The 16,617-nt window shown below is 40.9% G+C and overlaps 5 non-coding genes across 5 annotated transcripts; 1 reads left to right on the top strand and 4 right to left on the bottom strand.

The window, feature by feature from the left end:
• Positions 1-650: 650 nt before the first annotated feature.
• TRNAN-GUU (transfer RNA asparagine (anticodon GUU)) lies at positions 651-724 on the top strand. Its single transcript has one exon. It is a non-coding gene; the product is annotated as a tRNA-Asn (tRNA).
• An 8,800-nt stretch (positions 725-9,524) lies between these two features.
• Positions 9,525-9,597, bottom strand: TRNAK-CUU (transfer RNA lysine (anticodon CUU)). Its single transcript has one exon. It is a non-coding gene; the product is annotated as a tRNA-Lys (tRNA).
• A 1,005-nt stretch (positions 9,598-10,602) lies between these two features.
• TRNAH-GUG (transfer RNA histidin (anticodon GUG)) lies at positions 10,603-10,674 on the bottom strand. Its single transcript has one exon. It is a non-coding gene; the product is annotated as a tRNA-His (tRNA).
• An 868-nt stretch (positions 10,675-11,542) lies between these two features.
• Positions 11,543-11,614, bottom strand: TRNAG-UCC (transfer RNA glycine (anticodon UCC)). The gene has a single exon. It is a non-coding gene; the product is annotated as a tRNA-Gly (tRNA).
• Positions 11,615-13,983: 2,369 nt separating this feature from the next.
• Positions 13,984-14,055, bottom strand: TRNAE-CUC (transfer RNA glutamic acid (anticodon CUC)). Its single transcript has one exon. It is a non-coding gene; the product is annotated as a tRNA-Glu (tRNA).
• Positions 14,056-16,617: the final 2,562 nt, after the last annotated feature.

Raw genomic sequence — 16,617 nt, 5'->3', positions numbered from 1 at the left:
TGTCTGCCTATTCCGGAGTTTCTCGTAGAACTAAAGGCTTAAACGCTGACATTCTTGGTCCGCCAAGGATGACACTCCGGTTGGCGGCGGAATCCCTCCATTCACCGATACTAGTTTTTAGTACATAATAATAAGTTTAGAGCATTTATTGGGCGCTACCAGGTGCCAGGCCTGCTGCTCCGGGAGCGAGGCTGCATCTTGTGCAAACCCCAGCTCCCTGCGGGGTGGAGCCACCTCTGGAGGCCCGAGGGCGGCACGGTGGGGACACAGCCGGTTCTGGTCCTTCCCACGCGCGTCCGGTCCCCGGGCCTAGGGGGAATCGCCGAGAACTCATGGGGTGAAGCGGAGCTAAGAAAGAGAACGTGGATCACTTCACTCGGGGAAGCTGCGGTGGTCACGTGTAGAGGGGGCGGGCGATCTGAAGCAGCGAGGAGCACGAGAAGGCGGTGGATCTGGGGGCTGGCCATCGGGGTCCCCCGGCTGACGCTGGCCTGTTATAATGTGCAAACGTGCCCAACGGCACGACTCCTGGCCTCTGTTTCCCGCGCCGCTGATTTCTGGAGTGGACAGACCACGAGGATGTCTGCAGCCGGGAAGTTAAAAATCAATTTCTGGGATCAGGAGATGAGTCTGGCACGTTAAGCACTCGTGTCTCTGTGGCGCAATCGGTTAGCGCGTTCGGCTGTTAACCGAAAGGTTGGTGGTTCGAGCCCACCCAGGGACGGTACGTTTTACTTAACCGAATTCCTTCTTAAACTATGTAAAAGCAATTTCAAGTTATGTGTCAACAACCTTAATTCTCTGTCCGCTTAAAATCACACGCCAAAATATGCTGTGCGAAGACTCAAGTTTCACAGAAGTTTCTGCAACGAGGCAGCCCAAGTCTGGGGCTTCAGATCTAACCCGAGACACTGCACAAGTTCCCTCACTTCACGGAGCTGGAAGTTTTACAACTGCACATCTCTGGAAACAAGAATTGAGAACTAGGAAACCGCAGTCTTCACTTGTGGGGAAGCCTCGAGTAAGGGGTGGAAATCTTGGTTCTGCAGCGACATGACTTTGAACAAGTTACTGAATTTTCTGGGCCTCAATTTCTTTGTCTATAAAAGAGCGCTAATGTATTAATCTAACATTTAATGAGAAATGCACATAAAGCGTTTGAACACTTACTAAATGCTCATTAAACATTTATTCCTGTAATTATTTTCAGTGGCATCGTCATTTTCATTTACCTAGCCTTTTATATTGCTGCATATCTTTTCATGGTATGGATGGGTCATTATATATTTAAACCTTCCTCAATTGATGGACATAAAATTTTCTAGATTGCTTATTATTATAAATAATTACAGTCATCCCTATGTATCCGTAGAGGATTAGTTCCAGGACCTCCTGCAAATACCAAAATCCGCGGATGCTCAAGTCGCTGATACTAAACGGCGTGGTATTTGCACCTACTGCCGTATACTTTAAATCATCTCTAGATTACTTATACTACCCAATACAATGTAAAAGTGCCGGGTACATAGTTGTTATACTGTGTTCTTCAGGGAATAATTGACAAGGGAAAAAAAGTCTGTACATGTTCAAAACAGACACTTTTTTTTCCCAAATATTTTTGATCCGCGGTTGATTGAATCCATGGATGCGGAACCCATGGATATGGAGGGTCAGTTGTATTCAGTGAATATCCTTAATTACTTGTGCAAGGATTTCCCTAAAGCAGATTCCTGGAAGTGGACTTGCCTGATCAAAGTATTTGTGCATTTCTAATTCTGCTAATTCATGCCTAATTTATACCTAGTCATACTTCCACATTCTAAGAGAATGCTCCTTCCTTGGCAACACTATCCGGCATTTAACAGGAGTATAAAACCATCACTTTTGCTTGGGGAATGTTATTGCTTGTTGGCCTGATGTATTTCTCTGAATCTTATAGGTGAGGAGCTGGTGCTGTGATGTCCTTCTTTGTTCTCCTGACCCCTGAGAATTCTGGAAAAGTGGTTGGATTCACCTGACTAGAGCTGCTGACAAGGATAACCCTGTTCCCATTGTTTCTGTGATGAGAGCTCAGGCTCCAGATGCTGAAGAAGAATCCAGAACTCACCCTCCAGAGTGGAACCTTTATGGTTGGTTCTAAGCGAAAAATATAATTGGAAAGGGGAGACAAATTTTCATCAGATTTAAACTTTATATAATGGATTTTTTCCCCCTTGTTTTCTGGTGGCAACAAGAGGAGAGATTGCATTCTTGTGACTTTATTTGGGGAACTTGATAACAGTGGCTGTTCTACTGCTCCTATGGAATTGTTTGGTCTATTCTGGTATGTGGTACTTGCTAAAAACCTTGTCTTGTGAGATGAGGTAGGCAAGAAGCTAAAGAAAACTTGTCATAGAAACTAGAAATAAAGGGAGTTAAGTCCAGTCTCTCTTCCCCACTACAAGACACTGTTGCAGTGGTCCTTATACCTATTGCCATGCCCCCCCCCCTTGAATAAAGTCTGCTTTATCATCTTTAAAAAAGAGAGAAAGACGAAGAAAATAGAAATGAAGGGTGAATTCTCAAATACATTCACTTAGACTTAAGTCTTATTTTGATCCTTTCAGAGGTTTAGATGGTCTTAGCTCGGGCTGCTGTAACAAACAAAATACTATGGACTGGGTGGCTTAAACAACAGATGTTTATTTCTCACAGTTCTGGAGGCTGGGAAGTCCAAGATCAAGGTGCCAGGATATTCATTCTCAGTGAGGGACCTCTACCTGGCTTGCAGACAGTGCCTTCTTGCTGTATCCTCACAAAGCGGAGAGAGGAAGTTCTGGTGTCTCTTCCTCTTCTACTAAGGGCACTAATCCCTTCACAGGGGTTCCACCCTCACAACCACATCTAAACCTAATTAATTACCTCCCAAAGGCCTCACCTCCTAATATATCACATTGGGATTGAGGGTTAGGGCTTCAACATATGAATTTGGGGGTGGGGGGGAGCAAACATTCAGTCAAAACAGGTGGTAACATAGACATTCCTCAAGAGTCTAAGATGCCCTTCATAGTGAGCAGATTGAAAGGACTTGAGAACAGTTACACGAAGTTGGGAGCAGGGTTTGTCCGATAGTTCTTTGATCTTTTTCTTCTAGAGGGATTGGGGGTGGGGGTGTGGGGGGTATGAATATAAAAACAATGGATATAGAAAGGCACATGCAGTAGAAAATTATCATCTCTACTCAAGTTCCCAGTTTTCAAAGGCAGAAAAAATACTAACCTGACCGGTTTTATTTTTTACAGTAAGTGTAACTTTATTGCATTTATAATGTAACAAAGTAATCATCCACTTTATAAGTATATATTAAAAACTTCGACACGGGCCGGCCCGTGGCTCACTTGGGACAGTGCGGTGCTGATATCACCAAGGCCACGGGTTCAGATCCTATGTAGGGATGGCTGGTTGGCTCACTGGCTGAGCGTGGTGCTGACAACAACAAGCCAAGGGTTAAGATCCCCTTATCAGTCATCTTCATATAATAATAAAAAAAAAAAAATCGACAAACCAGGTTATATTCATCTGCTGTAACTCAAACTTAACCATAGGCTGCTGAAGCCACAGGGCAGGCCATTAACCCCATAATCACAACCTGTTTCCTGAGAGCTTGAGCAAGTCACAGTCCCTATGGACTTAAAGCATCATAATCCTGAAATTCCAAAGGATTTTCATTCTCCCCTTGGTTTTTCCAGATGCTTGTCTACTCTGAGCTAGAGGCTCACAGATACTAATCCAAGACAAACAAAAAATCCTGCATTTTGAAATTCTAGTCATGTTACCAGTATTTTTGTGGAAAACAAAATCCAGCTTTGGTGTGAAAACTCTTTGGTGTGAAACTCTAATACACCAATATACTTGTGTCATAATAACACATAACATCAGTTACAGAACTTTGTTTTAATGAAATTGGAAAGCCCTGACAAGAAAATAAAGGTTCTGACAAACAAGAATTAGTGGAAAATTTAACCTACAGTTTACAATGTTCTGAGGGAAAAAAGGTTGAACCAAATACATACATACATACACATCTCCAGTTCAGACATCGTACAGGTTTAAAGACATCAAATAATTCTCAAATAAATGAAAGAAATCAGGAGATACAAAACCTTTTTGTAAAACCTACTTGACACCAAAATGCAGCTAATGATGAAATGATTTCACAATGAAAATCTCAAGAATGGTAGAACTGTACAACACAAAGAGTGAACCCTAATGTAAACTATGTAGTTAATAATAAAGTATCAATATTGGTTCACCAATTGTAACAAATGTACACCAATGCAAGGTGTAACAAATAGGGAAAACTGTAGGGGTGGGAGGAAAGGGAGTATATGGGAACTCTGTATTTTCTATTCAATTTTTCTGTAAACCCAGAAAACTGCTCTAAGAAATAAAGACTATTTTTTTATTTATTTTTTTTTTTGTCTTAAGAATATGTAGAACTAGGGCTAGAGTCTGGGGCTCACAGACCCCTCGAGCCCATTCACAAACCCTTCATATGCAGGTCTATGAGCTAGATAATTGGCAAAAAGGTCCCTGGAGCCTTGGTTGAAGAAGGAATAGTCTTTATTCAGCACTTACAACACCATGAGCCAAGCAGTCCACAGAGAAACTCAGAAACTCAACTGCTACCACCAAAGTCCAAAGAAAAACTGAGCAGCTGCCAGCAGAGTAAACATGCTCTATTTTTAGATGGAGCTCTGCTGGCCAGCTTCTGCTTCACAAACCCAAGAACACACAATAGCAATAAACTAGAAAGATACACTGGTGCACAGTGCGCACTAACTCCACCTACACAACTTGTTTACAAGAAATGTCTAAGGAGCCTGACTAAATTATTCTATTTTCCCCACAGAATGAAAAAGCCATGTTTTCTGGGTATTCTGTATATGACCATCTAGATCCGTTCTTAGCATTATCTACCCTACTATATGCCCCAGGAAGCTATCCTTTTTGAATTGCATAAAACGGCTCCTTTGCCCACAAGCTCCCTGTTGGGTACAGCCAATGGGATGCATTGATTGGGGAAGGAAAAGTGAAAAGAATATTTCTGCAGGTGGGGCAGTGGTTGTAAAGATCCCCCTGAAGGACACAGCTATTGTTCTATGGCATTCTGTTACATCTACAGCCTTAGCTACAACTTCTGCAGGTTCCATGAATAGCTCTCCTCTCTTGCCCACTCAGGCCTAGTGATGGCTCTTTATTGTTGCTAGCACTGGGAGACCACGCTGTCTTTCCAGTGGCTGTATTCTACTCTGACACAGGCCAGGAATTCTGAATTGGAAGATCCTGGAAAAATCCCTTAATCCTCAGTAGGTCTGGTCTTCAGAAAGCTTCAGGGAATGTGCCATAAAACTATAAGGATATGATAATTTTGTTCAGCTCATTAGCAGAACATTTACGTTCAGCTCATTAGCAAAACAATAATCACACCCTTCTTCCTGCAAAAATTCCCCCAATAAAAATTTTCCAGTCTTGTAGGGAAAAGCCTAAGTATGACATAAAACTCAACATCTCTAAGGGAAAAGATTAATGCATTTAACTTTATTAAAAGTTTAAGAATTTGTATGGCTAAAATAAAAATCATAAACAAATTAAGGTCACAGCAGCAGGCAAAGCTAAGGCCTGAGTAATTCAATCCATAAAACTATAACGAGTCACTTTTAGATTCAGTTTATTACTTACTTAGACAAACAAAAGGAGAAGTAGCCAAAGGAGCCAACTTTCTGGGTTCCTATGCAACACACTGAAAGGGACGACAGTGAAACAAAATGGGCCAATGACTGCAATGCAAGTTTTGGGATACTCTGTTACTGGAGGAGCCAATTCTAGACTGCAGCTAAGCAGTATATATAAATATAGTATGGGTTCTGTTTCTCTGGAGAACTCTAATACACCAATATTCTTGTGTCATAATTTGGATGAGATCAGTGATTTTATTATTAATATAGTAACATATAAATATATTTTAAAATATATAATTTATATATTATTTTAAATCATATTAACAGATAAACCACATAATTTTTTTTTTTTTTTTTAAAGATGACCGGTAAGGGGATCTTAAACCTTGACTTGGTGTTATCAGCACCACACTCTCCAGATTGAGCCATGGGCCGGCCCAATAAGCCACATAATTTAATGTAATTATTTTTTGTACAATATTTTCCACCTGGTAGTAATAATTATCATATTTTTCCATTTGCTTAGTTTTCCATGTATTTATTACTAAATCATAATTATTTTCTCCCCAGTTCTGTAAATCTCTCATCAACAAATTGAAACATACAATCTTTTTTTTTTTAGAAATTTCTACTGGCACATTCCTACCTGCTCCAGTCTGGGCTACTTGATCTTTAGGCCTATACCACACCTGTCATCACGATATCTCTCTTTACTGCACCACCATCTTGCGAATTCCATTGTCTCTCTCTTTTGTTAGATCCCCAGCTTCAAGGATCTCAGGTGGTCTTCTTTCTTCATTCATTCCTTCCTTTTGATAATGCATATCCTTCAATAACTTCTGTAAAGAGGTTGCCCAAGAACTAAACTTTCTGAAACATTGTATGTTTGAAAATGTCTATTATACCCATACACTTAGTTAATATTTTTCTAGGTAGACGATTTTAGGTTGAAGTCATTTTCCTTTAGATTTTTTAAGACATTACTCCACTGTTTTCTATTCTTTACTGTTGCTGTTGAAAGAGAAAAAAATTGCCCTTGACAAGCTGTTAGAGCTTGTCTGATACAAACACCTAGACCTTGATGTACTCCTGCTAAAACTAAAAAATTTCACAGAATACCAACATCAGACAAAGTTACACTCTGATCATGATTAAGCAAAAAATAAATAAGTAAATAAATAACAATCATGTCTGAGCACAAACAGAAGAATACTGTCCAAACCACAAATATGATCAAATATCCCCCTTTCCCACCTACTAACAGTGATTGTTGCTTCTTTACCAATTATGTATTTAGCTCTGCTCCATTCTTCCCACCTTCTAGATAAATATTATTAGGATTCCCAATGGTAGAATTGCTCCACAGTTTCACTATGGTGTATGCTGTCTTGTTTGTTGCAATGAGCCAATAAACGCACCTTTGTTTGACTACAGGTTTGTTCCTAATGGTTATAGACTAGAGGGCATCAACACTGTAGAGAAGATAGATGCCATTCTGATTCTTGATTATTTGCATTAAACTACTCTCTCATGTCCCCTCCCAGAAGCATATAGAATCATATATGTTCCCACTGTTTTGAAATTTCATGATATTTTCATCCACAATGCTGGGCACTCAGTGGGCCCTTTTAATATAGAAATGTATATTTTGTGAGAGATGTGTAAGTATATACAAGTACAGGTGTGTAGTTATTTCCTGCAACCACCACCCTTCTGATACAAATGATTGCCTATTATAAGATAGTTCCTCACTTTGGAATCTTCACTTAATTTTACATCTGTATTAGTCCGTTTTCTGCTGCTTAGAATACATGAAAACTGGGTAATTTATAAAGAAATAAAATTTATTTCTTACAATTTTGGAGGCTGGGAGGTCCACAGTCCAGGGGGTGCATCTGGTGAGGGCCTTCGGGGTGGGAGTTCTCAACAGAGTTCTGTGGTAATGCAGGCAATCACATGGTGAGAATGGCAAGAGTGCTTCAACATGCTTTTCTTATAAAGCTACTAAAGCCACTCCCTGATAACCCATTAGCCCATTACTCCATGAATGGATAATCCATTCACAAGAGCATAATCTTCAGGCATGATCCAATAACTTCTTAAGGGCCCCACTTTTCAACACTGCCACCCTCTTAACACTGTTATAATGGGGATCAAGTGTTTTTGTTTTTTTAATTAAAATGTTTATTGGAGTGTTGTACAAAAAATTTCCAGTCATAAAATGTATATTACAAATGATCAGGGGGAAAAAAGACCACACGTTTGGCATGCATCTTAAAAATAACCAAGTAAATCTCTGTAAGTCTAGAGCAGCCTGGAGTTGTTGAAGCCCGGTTGCATTTGCAAGTTGTGCTGTGAGCTCTGCTTGATGCATGGACTTAAGGAGGTTGAACATGGCATGTCCACAAAGAATGTCAGTTCTGACTGGGATTTTTTATATAAATAAGACTGCCACTAAGTGTAGATTAAAAACAAACCCAGGTCAAAAGCCATCATTGTCATGAAAACAGGTGCATGATCAGGTTCCAGGTCAGACCAGGATCGAGTTTTTTTAACACATGAACTCTTGGGGGGCACATTCAACTCATAGCAATGTCTTAATGAATAAGTTAACTTTGGCTGCATAACAAACCATCCCAAACTTATTGACTTAGTATAATAATTATTTATCATTTCTTAATGATTACGTGAGTTGGCTTCTGATTCAGTAGGTCTAAGGTCGCCCAAGAATCTGCATTTCTCACAAGTTTCAAGGTGATATTGAAGATGATTGTCCTGGGACCACACTTTGAGAGTAACTGGCCTAGTGTGTAGGCCACTGTACTGGTCATTTTGGAGATGGATGGTAAGATATATAAGTGAGACTAAAGCATATTTACAAACTTAAAAAAAAAGTGCTGGTAAATGATCCTTAGAATGATTTGCATGAGTTAAAAAGGAATGTCCACGTTGCTGGGGAGAAATCTGTTGACTGGTGCCAAAGTTTGCTTCCACTCATCTTGCAAACCAACTTAACCAATCCGATCAGTGAAAGGTAATTTAGCAGAAACAAATGAAAGGCAAACAACTTCAGGCTTTCGGGGTTGAACAAAGTTTTAACTCAAAACATTCTGGAGTGGCCACCTATACCCACCAAATAAAACCGCGGCTGTAGACTCCCTACTCGCCCGCTCTACGCATTCCTTCTTGTTCTTCCTTTTCTCTTCTCCGTCCTCCCCTTTTTTCTTTACTCTTCTGCGTCTTTCCTGCGCCTCCCCAACTCCCTTTCCAGGGCCCTCGCCCCTTTTTCGTTTCGGAACCTTCCTAAATGAGTTGTATTTTACAGCCCTTTGCGGCTGGTGAACATTTTAAAATCTAAAAAGCAAAGACAGATGCTCCTTAGCACCTAACGGAGAACATTTTAACCAGCTAAGAAGGCCCTTCAAAATCTCATGCAAGAACAAGAAGAGAACAGCATTTCCACCTGGTCGCGTCCTAAAGGGGTCTTCTTGGAGCAGAGTCCGAGCAGGAGGAAAGGGGCCCCCCGAGGTTGTGCACTCGCCCCTCGGAGCTGCTCAGCTTGGCTCTCCTTTGCGCCGGAAGGGGCCGGCCTCGGCTCATGACCCCTTGGCCTCCGCAGGCACTGGAATCCCCGGCCGGATTCCTTTTCTGATGAGTTTGGAGCAAATGGAGGAGATTTCTGGAATAGTTTGCCAAAGTTTAAATCAGCAATGGCCATAGTGGCGATTTAGAAGCTCATCATTCTGTTAGAAGATGACCAAGAGGATTCAATAAAGAAAACCAGAAAGAAAAAAAAAAAAAGCACGCCCAACGTGGGGCTCGAACCCACGACCCTGAGATTAAGAGTCTCATGCTCTACCGACTGAGCTAGCCGGGCGCTGATAACCACACCTTCCCTATGTCAATATCACTTTCTTTCCACAGACAGGATGAATAACAACCCCACAAAAATCAGAGCGAAAAACGTTTCAAGGTCTGGGACTAAGCGTAGCAACATAACAGCCTTTTACCACTGAGGAATCCGAGGTTGAGAGAGAGAGAAGGGGACTGCGCACGGCCAGGTGGGATAGCCGAGGTCGCGGGATTCACTATCTTAAAACCTCAATGTTTCCACAAATTCCTGTTAGACCCGGACACTCTGAGAGACCGGTTTCTGGGACTCTCCACTGCTGTGGAAGTGGCGTAAGAGCACGAAGTAACGTGAATAACGGGAGCAAACAGCCGCCTGCGGGGAGCAAAAGGGGGTCAGGGACTCGTGCTCCCAGGACCTTGGGGGCTGCAGCCCCTGCTTCCTTCTCGTTCCGAAGCCTTTCTCCCCCTTAAACCATGACGACGGAGGTGGGGGTGGGGGAATAAGGGACCCGCTACTGGGAAAACAGGTTTTATTCACTATTCATTTGCGGCACAAATTTGTTTCAAAATACTAAACTTTTGTACTGCCTGACTAAAAGACCTCGGTCATACGTTAAAGCTCCCACCGAGATTTAAACTCGGATAGGATTCAGAGCCTCAGGTGTAGGTGTTCGCAGGAGCTTACACTCCACACTACAAAGCGTTTAATTCTCCAGCCTCTGGAAGAGGCGCTGAGTTCCAGACTCCAACGAAGGGTTTTGTCCTCTGCTCACGGGAGGGCTGGCTGAAGGAACCTCCCTCTGAAACCTGAGTACCCGCTCCATGGATCGCCACAAGGCCCTGAAACGTCACTGCCTCGGCGGGTTAGGTTTGCTTTGGTCGGCCAGCCGCGGAGTGAGCTGAACGGAACTACTACTCACCCAGTTCGTTCACTGCACTTCTGCGACGCTGCCTTGAGTGAGGACAGAATTACAAGCTGTGTGACTTCCAAGAGGTTGAAAAGGAAAGCTGCCAAGCTGGACTGCAAACGTGCCATGACTCGGATTCGAACCGAGGTTGCTGCGTCCACAACGCAGAGTACTATCCACTATACGATCACGGCGAACCAATTGACAAAGCAGCAGACCATGGCTGGATTTACTGCTATTTGAGGCCGGAATACCTGCCGTATGCTGCTGCTTCCTTTACCTATTCCGTGTGATCCGCATCAGTCAGAATAACAAAGGTTTCCACTACTCAACCTAGAAGCTCCTACACCCGAATCGAGTTCTGAGACTCTAAATCCCACTATGCCAAGGTCAACATCACCTCCTCCACTGGGCGGCAGCGCGCCCAGGTCCTGACTGGAGGATAGAAAGCGGCGGCCGCATTCTGGAACCTGGAACGTCCTCTGTCGCCTCTCCTCCACTTCTCTCCACCACCCCGCCCCCCCCCCCAACAACCAAGCCTCCTCGCCCATGGGTGCGGCAGACAGTCCCAAAGGATTTTCCTAATTACATCTCCAGCCCGTGCCCTGGAACTGGTTTCTGTCCCCAGAATGGCGGATCCGGTAGCGAAGCAGAGCTGGTGAGCTGCAGAAGCCGGAGAGGGCCGCTTCTTGATTATTTTTTCTGGCTCCCTCACCGCTCCCAGTAGCGCCACGCGCTCTCTGGAACTGCGGGAGCTTGTGTTGACTTTCTTATACTGATTCTTTAATAAATCAGAGCCGCCTCCCTAGAATTCAGAAAAACAAAGCTAAACAGCCTGTATTTCAGACACTTCCCGAAAGACCTCCCAAAAAATAATTATTGTAAATTCATGCGACGCCCGCGGCCAAACCCAGCAGACCGGATTGGCTTGCCGGTGCAGCTACAAAAACACCCGGGGGCTTACTCTCGGGAGAAATTCAACGTCGACGCAGTCTTGGACGCAAGGGTGGTGTTTTCTGGGGGTTAACCAAGTGAGGAGAAAGAGAAAAGAAAGGGAGAGGCTGCGTTGGCCGGGAATCGAACCCGGGTCAACTGCTTGGAAGGCAGCTATGCTCACCACTATACCACCAACGCGCTCGCAGAGTAACTTCGGCAGGTTTCCCTATAAGGGACTAAATTATAAAGTTTCGATCCTACAATTATCAACCCTAATTTGAGATTAACATTAAGAGAAACCTAGACCACAAAACCAAAAGAAAAAGAGAAAAAAGTTCTCTAGGATTTCTCCTGTTCAAAATTTTGTAGTAATTTCTTGTTTCACGTGTTTAAGGAAAGTCAATTCTAGTTCTTCTATCGTTTGAAGGGAGCCTCTGAAATCCAGAAGAGTTAAGTCTGTGCTGTGGGAATTACCTATGCACAACACATCGTTACCCATTTGAGAGCGTTTCTTTAGGACAAATGCATGAAGTTTACGTAAAAAAGGTAAAAGTTGCATTAAAAATATGGTGGTTTTTTTTTTTTTTAAATGTGCTGCACATTTTTAAGCTTTGGGTACATATTGCCAAACTGCTGTGTGAAGAGATATCAATTTTCAATATCAATAAGTATTAGCAAATTACATCAGTCGATGGATAACGTCACTTTTCATCTTTAGGAAAGTGCAGAATAAAAATTTGGAGTCATTTAAATTTGCATTTATCTTATTACTATTGAGGCTGGTCGTTTTTCATAATCTTACCAATTATTTGCATTAGTTTTGAGACTTACTAAGTCATATGCTTTACTTTTTTTCTACTTGGTATTTGTTTTCTCTACTGATTTATACTAATTTATCGTTTGTCTTTCTTTTAATACTATTTGTGGGATTTTTAGAGGGGCAGAAGTTTTCTGTTTTTACAGTCTAATCTGTCAGTTTATCTTTATGATTGTTTTTTGCTTTTATCTTGAAAAAGTCTTCTCTAGCCCAAAATTAAAATAATTATTCATTAATCTTTTCTTCTAGCTGTTTAATAGTTTCAGTTCTTGCATTTAATTCTTTAGTCCATTTGATATGTGGTACGAGTTAGTAACTCCACTTCCAGAAAATTATTTTAAGGAGACATCCAGGAATATGCACAAAGATTTATCTACATAGATGTTCACCAAAGGGTTATTTATGAAACCAAAATTTTAGGGGAAAAAAAATTTAAAAATCCAGAAATGGATTGATTAAATCCATTTTGGTTTTTAAAAACCACACGAGTTTTGTTTTATTAATTATATTCACATTGTACATTACTGGTGAGAGTGTGAATTGGTATGACCTCTATAGAAGGCAAATTGGTAATATCTATCCACAAATTCACATACCTTTTGAACCAGCATTTCAATTCCTGGGCATTTATTCCACATATGTGCAAAATGACATATATACAAGATTATTTATGGCAGCATTTTTGTAATAGGGTTAGAAATAACCTAAGTGTCCAACAATAGGAAGCTGGTTAAATTATGGAATACCCATACAATGGTATACTATGTGCCACTAGAAAGAATGAGGAAACTCTTCATGTTGAATCTGCAAGTACTTCTAAGATATATGGTTAAATGGAAAAGGCAAAGTGCAGAAAATCGTGCATAGATTGCTACCATTTGTGCAAGGGAAAGGACATATTTAAATGTATACGTATGTATACATGTATGTACTTGCATTTGCATAAAATATCTCCGATATTATAATTAAGAAACTTAACATTGGTTGCCTCATTGGAGGAAAAATAGACGGCAGAGATGAAAGCCAGGTTTAATCACTTTGCCTTTTTTTTTTTTTTAAAGATGACCGGTAAGGGGATCTTAACCCTTGACTTGGTGGTGTCAGCACCAAGCTCACCCATTGAGCTAACCAGCCATCCCTACATGGGTTCCGAACCCGTAGCCTTGGTGCTATCAGCACCACACTCTCCCGAATGAGCCATGGGCCGGCCCTCACTTCGTCATATTTGAATCATGTAATTATATATTACCTTTTCAAAGATTAAATACATTATATATAATATTATTAATATATAATTAATATTAATATTATTAATATATATTATATATTACCTTTTCAAAGATTAAATATATTATATATAATATTATTAACATATAATTAATATTAATATTATTAATATATATTATATATATTACTTTTTCAAAAATTAAATAATTAAGTCGAAGAAGAATATGTCTGTGAAGAATATTCATTTCCGCTGGAAAGTATTAGAAATATATTACTAACAAAAAATAGCTGGTAATAAAATAGTATGTATAGCATGACTCCATTTTCTGATTAAAAAACTGGATATTAAAATGATTTTAGGGTAGTACAATTGTGAGTGATTTTTTTTCCCTGCGTTTTTCTACATTTTCTGTATTTGAGCTTTGGATCGATGGAGAACTGACTAGCAAAATCGATATTTATTTTAAAAACCTCTATAGGAAGGGGTGACAGAAGGAAAAAAAGAAAAGAAAAAAAAGACTCTTTCCCTGACCGGGAATCGAACCCGGGCCGCGGCGGTGAGAGCGCCGAATCCTAACCACTAGACCACCAGGGACGCTAAGACCTCCTTCCTGCAATCCTTATATGATTCTAACCAAACGTACGTTTCAACTCACTCGTTTGAGCACGTTGTTTTGACTGCCTAAGTTTTCAGATTCTCGAACACTGGGCCTTCCATGTCAGTACTACTTCTCTTCCCGGTACTTCTTTCTTGGAATAGAAAACATTATGAAAGAATTCCCAAGCCTGGCTCTCAGAGCCGAGGGAGGATCGTGTATCACAGTCCCCAAGACCAGAAACGAATGCCCGGAGAGAAGACAGAGAAACAGAAGCTCGCAGCTCCTAGTACTTACAATGTATTTCTTGTACTGTGATCCATAGAAGAGTAAAGGTCCCATATGGGTCTTTGCCAAAAAACGACTAGAAACTTTTCCTTAATAAAGGACGTCTTGTGAGTTACGCTGAGAGATCGTGGGCTATTTTTCACGTCCACGCTTTATTTTTAACTCCCTAGTGGGAGACTAAGAGAAGCGCTGGGTCTTGGAGCTTTAAAATTTTTAAATATGAGGGAAGTGAGGAGAAAGAAAGAAAACCGGGGTGCATGCCTAGACTGAAGGAACTTTTAAAACAATCCGCGTCAATGTATGGCAAGTTAACTTTACATGAGAGAAAAGAAAGCAAATGCGGCAAAATGTTGACAATAAATCGTGTTCCTTACATTGTACTTCCAGCTTTTCTGTAGGTTTGAATTTTTTTTTTTTTTTTTTTTTTTTTAGGGGATCTTAACCCTTGACTTGGTGTTGTCATCACCACGCTCTCCCAAGTGAGCTAACCGACCGTCCCTATATAGGGATCCGAACCCATGGCCTTGGTAGGTTTGAAATTTTTAAAAACAAAAAGTTGAGAAACAAAAATGAATAAAACAATCAAAAGCCTCCCCTCAGGTCTTTTTTGATAAGATGACCACAACGAGATTAACTGTGCACATGAATACAAATAGAAATTTTAAAAAGCAATCCCCACTCCCTCCCTATACACTTACACCTGAAAATACTTTTGATAATGAATGAAAAATATAATTCAAAAATTGAATCATCAGTGATGTGTGCATATCAACAGGGCCTGACCAAAAAAAAAAAAAAAAAACGGTGGTAAGATATGAGGTGTTTGAGTTTTTTTGTTGTTTTGTTTTGCTTTTAAAGTATCAATGTTAAAATGTTGTTTAAAAAAAGCATTAATTTTCCTCTCAGAAATTGCCACCTTCCAATAGGTTTAAATGCCAGAAATGAGGGAGGCTAGTAACTAAATACTATACGTCTATTTTCACAAAAGCTCAGGAATCCTGTGGTTAAGTCACCAAGGAGCCTACAGAGCCCACCTTCTTTTATTCCAGCTGTTTCCACTGGGCATCACCTGTGCCCCAAGGCTGAAAAAATAAGTAACTTTCAGGGGATTGTGCCTGGGGTACAAGGTAAATATTTATTTCTCTAAGCCACAGAGGAAATCAGCCTCCTTACGTTTGGTCAAAAGTACTTTTTCATTGATTACTCTACCACCTGCCGGTAATTTTTTGTAACACAGGAGAACCAGTAAGGAGAGTATGAACTCTGGGAGATAGCCACCCAGGGGAATCTCATCAAAGCACCATGATAGGATTAAACTTCCTCCTCCTGGCACTACATACCTAGAATGGATGGGAAGAGTGTGATTCATTCATTTCACTCTGTGTTCTCTTTTTTCCTTTTTCAAACATTTACAGATCATATCCCAGACTAGGTATTGAAGATACAAAAATACTCTTAAAGTACTCACAATCTAATGGAAAACCAAATAAACAAGTGAATAAAAGAGAATACAGTGTTACAACACCAAGGTCAAGGGTTCGGATCATCCTATTGGCCAGTCACCAAAAAAAAAAAAAAAAAGTGAATGAAAGAATGATCAGGGAAGATTGAGTAGATATATTTTACCTTATTCCTCCTCCTAACACAACTAAGATCCCTGGACATTACATACAACACAAACTTAAGACTGAAAGATGAGAGAAGGAGGTAGACCAGCTAGGGGCCTCAGAGCCAAGGAATAACATAATGGTTATTTCCCTGGGCTTTCTTTTTGCTTCATATATCTTAGACTTGGAGCTGAAGAAACCAGCAACCTGGAAACGCCAACAGGAGCAGCCCAAAAAACCCCTATCAGCCAGCTCTCTCTAGCCAAAGGACCAGGAATTAGGCAGCCTAGCAAAACAGAAAACTTTTAGACAATAACTGCTCTATTCCAGCCAAATACAGAAACAAATTGTGGCTCCCCTCTACCCATGCCAGCAAAGACTGAGTGGGGTCCCTAGACTTCTATCCTCAGTAGACTGCCTGTAAGGAGGCATCCCTCCCCTTTCCAGCTGGGGTGATATCAGAGGAAACTTAATAGTCAGTGTTGGAGTGAATAGGACTGAAGCCATGTTGAAACCTACAACGACATGGGCTCTAAAGGATTTTTAAAAGACACAGGCTTTTTTTGGCATGCATTTCTCTGAGTTCCCTCTTTTCCCATGGTTATTTGATATTTTGAACCTTGTTTAAGGGGCAAGATGACATTATTTACATGAGTGTAAAGTAGT

Source organism: Cynocephalus volans, chromosome 8 (genome assembly GCF_027409185.1).
Source record: "Cynocephalus volans isolate mCynVol1 chromosome 8, mCynVol1.pri, whole genome shotgun sequence".
Lineage (NCBI taxonomy): Eukaryota > Metazoa > Chordata > Mammalia > Dermoptera > Cynocephalidae > Cynocephalus > Cynocephalus volans.
The sequence above is the reverse complement of the archived record's forward strand: the minus strand, read 5'-3'. Positions and strand labels throughout refer to the sequence as shown.